This window comes from Fukomys damarensis, unplaced genomic scaffold, assembly GCF_012274545.1.
Source record: "Fukomys damarensis isolate Sample0158 unplaced genomic scaffold, DMR_v1.0_HiC HiC_scaffold_38, whole genome shotgun sequence".
NCBI lineage: Eukaryota > Metazoa > Chordata > Mammalia > Rodentia > Bathyergidae > Fukomys > Fukomys damarensis.
Window position 1 is genome coordinate 4,112,022 of NW_022900950.1, and position 7,152 is coordinate 4,119,173.

The window sequence follows — 7,152 nt, forward strand, 5'->3', positions numbered from 1 at the left end:
TTTATCCCCAATATTAGTCTTAAATCTACATTATTCATGAATTTGTTAGAGTATTTTTATTTTTATAAGCACACAAAAATATCATGTTTAATCATTTAGTACCATCATTTCTACTCAAATAAGTATCTACTCAATAATTAATGATTATGTACGCAATTAGAGGATTATATATGTTCCAAGTAGCATTTCTAATTACATTTTCAAGTGACAAATAATATTAGCTCAAAGTCATAAACATTACTAAAGTTGTAAATATTTTAAAAATATCCTTGGTAGAGATATAGAATTGTCTTAGAATTTTTTATATAACTTTTCAAAAGTGCTAGTATAAAAACAAATTCAAAAAGTCCATTGGGGCTAGCTTCTCATCAGTTTGTCTTTGTGTCCACATTGCTAAAAGTTAGAAATCTCTCCCCTTCTATATATTGGAAAAGGCGAATGCAAACCATGTGTTATGGCATTAGAATATGTGCTGTAAGGGGTAACACGAACTGAACAGGTTTTTAGGATGGACAAAATTTTTTGCATATCATTTCACATTACTCATTTCACATGATTGTAAAATTAAAATAAAGGATTATTTCTTTTATTTTTGAAGTAGATTTTTAAAATTTATTTTTGAATTTTTTTGTCATCTAAATTTTACAATTACACTTTGGTTCAGCTCTGACATGTAAAGAACTTGAAAACTATTACTCCTGTCTTTATAATAAACTGAACAGATAAAAAAAAACTGAAGAGTAAAAATCAATAGCTTTTGTAAGTTGATGAGTGACTAAATCTTCAAGGCAAACTATTCCTCCCTAATCTAGAGACACAGCAAGTACTAGGAGTCCCCCTGCTGAGATTTGCTTACTTGAAACAGAAGATACTAGAGCCATAAGGCAATGAACTGATTCACTGGCAATTTTGACAGATTGCTGTGGGCCAATGGTGAACTGCTATGACAGCGAGAGAGTCCTGAACCCTCATATTTTTTGAACCTACCTGCAGGAAGCCCACCAGTTTTCCACAGCAGTTATCTAAAGAAACTCTCTCTGGCAAAGGGAGACAAGGAACAATTACAAAAACTATTCCCAAGACCTTCCCAATAACAGGTCTACTTTCCAAGACTTTACTCAAACTTTGTTGGAGTACCAAAAAAAAAAAAAAAAAAAAAAAAAAAAAAGAAAAAGAAGGAAACAAAAACATAACAAACTAACAAAAACTTCCAGTCTCCAATTTCATATCCAAGGAAATTAATCTTCATAAGTGAGAGAGAAATGAAGACTCTCTCAGACAAAGAGACCCGAGGAAATTTAGTACCAGCAGACATGCCATGTAAGAAATGGTAAAAGATACTCTGAAGTCAGGATATGATGTAAATCAGTAGTACAAGGATCTGCATAAATAAAAGAACACCAGATGGTAATAAGTTAAGGTAAAGCAAATATTTCTTTCTTATTCTTAGTTGACAAGAGGTAATGATTCAATGAAGTAGCAGCAACAATGTTAATGTATAAATACAGCACTTTTAAATTGAAATTAATGACATATCATAAGGTACAGAAAAGAGGAAGCGTAAATAGTCCAAGACTTTGTATTAAATATGGAGTGGATGCCTTATGTGGATACAGTTACATTAATGAAAATATGTATATTTTAATCTCTGTTACAACTGCTGCAAGTTTACTGTTTATTAAATATAATTGATCAAAGAATGGAAGTAAAATGAAAGGAAGTATATTAAGTGCTCAATTAAAGCCTGAAGAGACAGAAAACAATGCTTTGGTAATGACTAGGACTTGTCACAAACTTGGTTCACATTAATCGAAGTATATCAGTAATTACCATAAGTGTGACTGATAAACATAACAACAGAGAGAATTTGAGTAGATAAGAAATAAAACCCAATTATATGTTGCCTGTAAAAAAGTTACTTTAACAGCAGACTCTGATCTGTTAACAATAAAAATATGGAGAAAGATACCCTAGGTTAACACTAGTCAAAATGGACTATTTTAACTTCACATAAAGCTAGGGTTTGAATAGCAAAATATTTTGAGGATAAAGAAGTGAAGGGAGAGCAGAGACAAGGGGACAAAATGAGAACCAAGACCTGTCACGTAAAGGTACAAGATCCCAATAATGAATGTAACTGTACTGTATACCTACAATGTACCAATAAACTCAATGAGGAAAAAAAGAAGAGGATTACAATAACAAAGGGATTAATTCTTAACAATCCTAAACATATGCAGATGTAACAACAAGGTATCAAAATATGTGAAGTAAAAACTATTAAAATGGAAAGGGGAACACATAAATGTGTGCTTTAGGTATGTCAACATTTCCTGCTAGTAACTGTTAAATGAGAGAGGCAGAAAAATAATAAGAATACAGTTAATCTGAGCAGCATTATCATCAGTTTGATCTAGCTGATATTTATAGACCATTCCATATGAAGAGAACAGAATACTCATTCTCTCCAGTTCACATATTCACCAAAATACACCACACTTTGGATCATAATGCACATCTTAACAAATTTCAAAGAATAGAATAACACAAGTGTGTCCTCAGACCACAAAGGAATTTAACTGCAAAGAAAAAGAGAAAGGTAGCCCATTTAGCATCGAGATTTTGGTTTCTAATACAAATCTCTAGTAGAAGAAGGCAAGGCTCTATAGATAAATGGTTCACTCTAGGGTGAGGACATGGATATTCAAAACAAGCTTAGTGAAGTTTGCAGTGACAGAAAATAAAGAAGTACTAAAGCAATGATAAGTACACAATGATGCAATATGTCTAAAGGACACAGGGTCAACTAAAAGAGTGCCCAGTAGCCAAGCAGGAACAATTTTGCCATTAATATAGATAAAAATGTATTTGGTTATAAACCACAGTAGAAAATAAATACTAATTTGTCCGTCATAACATAAATAACTAAAAAATAAAGTAACAAGGAAGAAAACTCCTATGCAAATGTTTTCAAGTTACCTACGTAGATACTTCACCTCAAATATGTGTTTATTTCAGTATCCTAGGGGCAGAGTTCCACTTCATGTAGTTTTCTGAAGAGATTTCACTTTTCTACTTTCATCTGTTTGAAATTCTTTTATCTGGATTCTGTCTGGATCCAGGATACAAGTCTCTGGTTTCTTCAGGGGCTGACAGGAAGAGTAACTGCCTGACAACATAGTTGCTTGAAAAAAGTAGCGAGAGGTTGGAGCACTTTAACTGCTCCTTGTGCAGTCCTGGAAAAGAGCAAAGCAGACAATCCTGGTTTTGAACTCCAACATCCACTCTGCCTTCCATGCATTTGGTTTCCAGTCATGAATCTTCCTAGGGTTTTATGGAAGCAAGAAGCGTTTCTCCTTATTGGGACCTTTCCTCGACCTTTAGGTAGGAGTTTCCTTCTCTCTAGTAGTACTTCTTTTTTCATTTTTAGTCATCATATGTTGTGATTGTGTTAAATGAATGTATTCATCATATATTTGTTGTCTACTATTTGCCTGGAGGGTTTTATGTGTTGATGATATAGAAGAGAATAATGTGGAAATATTGCTCTCAGAATACATTGATCGTGGGGAACTATAATTGGTAATTCTTATCTATTCTTTATGGTAAATCAGAAATATTAATTGTTTTTATGCTTCTTTACTCATTTGTCCCATGACAAGCTTGCTGGAAATATGAACATATTTCACAGATAAGGACAGCATGACAGAGAAGTTAAATAACTTGCCTAAGTTATAGAGTGGTAGCTGATGATAGTAGAATTTGAACTCAGTGGTGGCACATGCCTATAATCCCAGCACTCGGGAGGCTGAGGCAGGAGGATCGCTGTGAGTTCGAGACAAGCCTGGGCTACATAGTGAATTCCAGGTCAGTTTCAACTATGCAGTGAGACCCTGTCTCAAAAAAAAAAAAAAGGAATTTGAACTCAGGTTCTCTGAAAATCAGAGAATCAGCCTTAACTATTAGACATCCTGCCTATCTGTGATATGAATGCTGGAATGGTTTGAAAATGAGGCTTCATTTTCAGTTGGAGTGCTAAGTTTTCCTTTCTTTTATTTCACCAATGTTACATAACCTTTGCAAAACAACTAGCAATTTTAGAAAAGTGATAGAAGAAATAAAATTAAATCATCTGAAATCTCACCACTTGGAGACAGTTGCTCTCAACATGTATACAGTAGTGCGTGTGTCTAAGAGTAGAATTGCTGGTGAAAAGGCAGACAGAAATTTCTTAAAAAGGCTTTGATTTATATATATTGGCAAATTATTTTCTAATAGATTTTCAATAGCATGATATATAAATGGTCTTAAGTAATGACATCCATTTAATCACAAATATTGTTTTTTTAAAGATTATTTAATCTGAGAGTAAAATGTGGTATTTCTGTGTCTATCAGATTATTATTCTTTTCGTTGGATTTTTTATTAACCCAGGTATCCATTGTTATTTTGGTTTTTCTTTGGTAGACTTGTCAATGATTTTTACCCTAATTTATATTTATATTTGTTTATTTAGACTTGTTTATTTTTGCCTGCTTTCCATGTTTCCTGGAATTTCTTTTTTATATTAGTAAATTCCTATGTTTTCTTTTAAATGGGCATTTGAAAGCTTCTGAGGAAGATCTTTGTTGTTGAAATTGAAAGCTAATTAACTATGACCTCATCATTTCTTTCAATCCAGATCTTGTGAAATTTTCATGTAACTATACGACAATACAGTAGCAGTTACAGTTACCTTGTGAGGCTATTTTCTTATCAAATTATGTAATTAACCTACTACTGATTGTCATATGAGATTTAAAAATGCCAGATCCATATTGCATAAGTGATACAGATGACATGTGTAAACTTGTTCTTTTTTTATCTAATTGCAGAATATTTGAAATGAAATGGATCTCAGCTAAATGTTATTTAACTCATACTTATTAATTTGTAGTCATTCATTTCTGCTTGTGTCCGGCTTTAACAAAAATAGATCCCGAATGCTTGCAATGTCCTTAATGAAAACAAATAGCTATATAAAATTTTTATTGTATTTCAACACATGTTTTAAAATATCTTGTAGATTATGCATAAATATGCATATGTTGTATGGTAGGCTCTCAAAATAATGGTAACACAATAACAATAAATAAATTTAAAATGTCTCCCTTTGCTAGGAATTTAAAAACAAACATTGAGCAAGTTCCTCTTACTGGTTGAATCATCTCAGCATAGGTTTCTTTTTTATTTCACAAGCCTAAACTCTCTTTCCCTGCCTTCGCATCTAAAGTAGGAAGGAACAAGATTAAAGCTAAACCAGGTTCTCTCTAAAATCCTGTACCCACTCCTCAAGTTGAATTTCCCTAAAATGAACACTGATAGTCCTTTAGGAGGCACTGTTTGCACGCAAAAGCCCTGCCTCCTCCATGGAACTCGAGCTGCTGCACAATTTTCAGGATGAATAGTGGCCTCTGCAGGACCTATTACCTCCTGCCTGTCTCTAGTGTGTGGTCGTCTATGCAGACTTACATCCACCCGTCAGCCTGGAGACCTGGCCTTGCCTGCCTCGTCCCTGCTGCCTTTCAGCCAGTGTCCATCAGCCTTCCTGGGCACTTCTAATCACATTCAGGGCAAATCACTATACAAAGTTCATTTTTTTTTTAAAAAAACAGTTGTGCATCTTTCATAAATAGTAAGAAACAAGCAACTCCATTCTTCTCTTAAACATTTCTTTTCTTAAAGTAAAATTTTTGATACAGGAGTAAATGAACAGCACCTGGAAAAGTGTAGTAATTTTGAGTACAATTAAACTCGCAGAAGAACTGCAACTGCACCCCTTGGTGAGGACTAATTTACTTCCTGGTGGTTTGACCAACCCCATAATTAGAAATAATTTGTTAGCCCAAATTCCCATGTGACCTTTCATTTTTAAGCTGCGCATTCATTTGGTTACTGGAGAATATTAGTTTAGAGTACTGCTTTAATCTAGAAACAAAAGAGTATCATTATAGGATAACTGAATATTTCAATGATATTTCTAATAGTGTTATAGGTTGTAGGTAGATAATCCCTGCTCCGTTGCATTGAGTTAAACAGAATTATTGTTTCTCAAAGAGACATCAAGTTAATCTGAATCATAGATGTTTCACAGGTAAGCAAAGATGAAAACTATTGTTCCAAAAATTGGGGATTATAGAACATCTTTGGAACTATATATGTACAATTTAATACTGATAATCCTTCAATTTAGATGAGGAGTGTTATTTGCCCTGATAATATTTTTTAATATCAAGGTCAGGATTTTATCTTCCACATCTAAAATACTTCAAAAAATTATTGCTTGGGAGACCCCACACACACTGTAAATAGCAAAAATAATGATCTAACAGGTCTTTTTTCTCCCTCAGAGATATGAAAGTGGAATAAGAAACTATGTATTTATAGGCTAAAAATAATCTCCTGAATCTTATTTTTCAATCACATTTTCAAACCACTCAGTCTCTCTTAAGGGAATTCATTGCTATGGTTATTTCTCCACTCAGCCCGTCCTTCTAAATCTCCAAGAAATGGAAGAACAATTTCCAACATTAAGAATGTTTACTGAGGGTGTTTTAGGAGGACTTGACCTTTAACAGAGGCTGTGCTGTGAAGGCCTTGAGACTGTTTCGTTTCTTAACACAAGAGAAAAAATATAAAGAAAATTAATGAGCAAATATAATAAAGTATGCTACACCATTATTTTAATCAGATGCTGCTAATTGCTTTCATTTTTATATTTTGATGAAAAATTAAATAGCTTTACATAAATGTAATTTGAATAGTTGGGTATGAATTCTTATTTCAGAGGGAATTGGAGATTGCTGAGCATCTATTCATTGAACATTTTAAATAATCTTATAGTACCAAACTCTGAAGTTAAAGAATGAGTGAGATCAGTTTCTAAAAGCATTGTTTTAATTAATGATCTTGTGATTTGCAAGTATAAATTTCACTGGTGATTAATTGTTTTTCATGCCAGTCCAGCCCACGATAAGACTTACAATTTGTAGAGGTATCTAAATAGTAGAGGATTCATTAAAAATTTTTACTTGCTGTAGAAATGTAGAGGATAGAGGATTACAGTATTAGTACTTGTTATTCCTGTATTTTAACAGTAAAATAAACACCAAA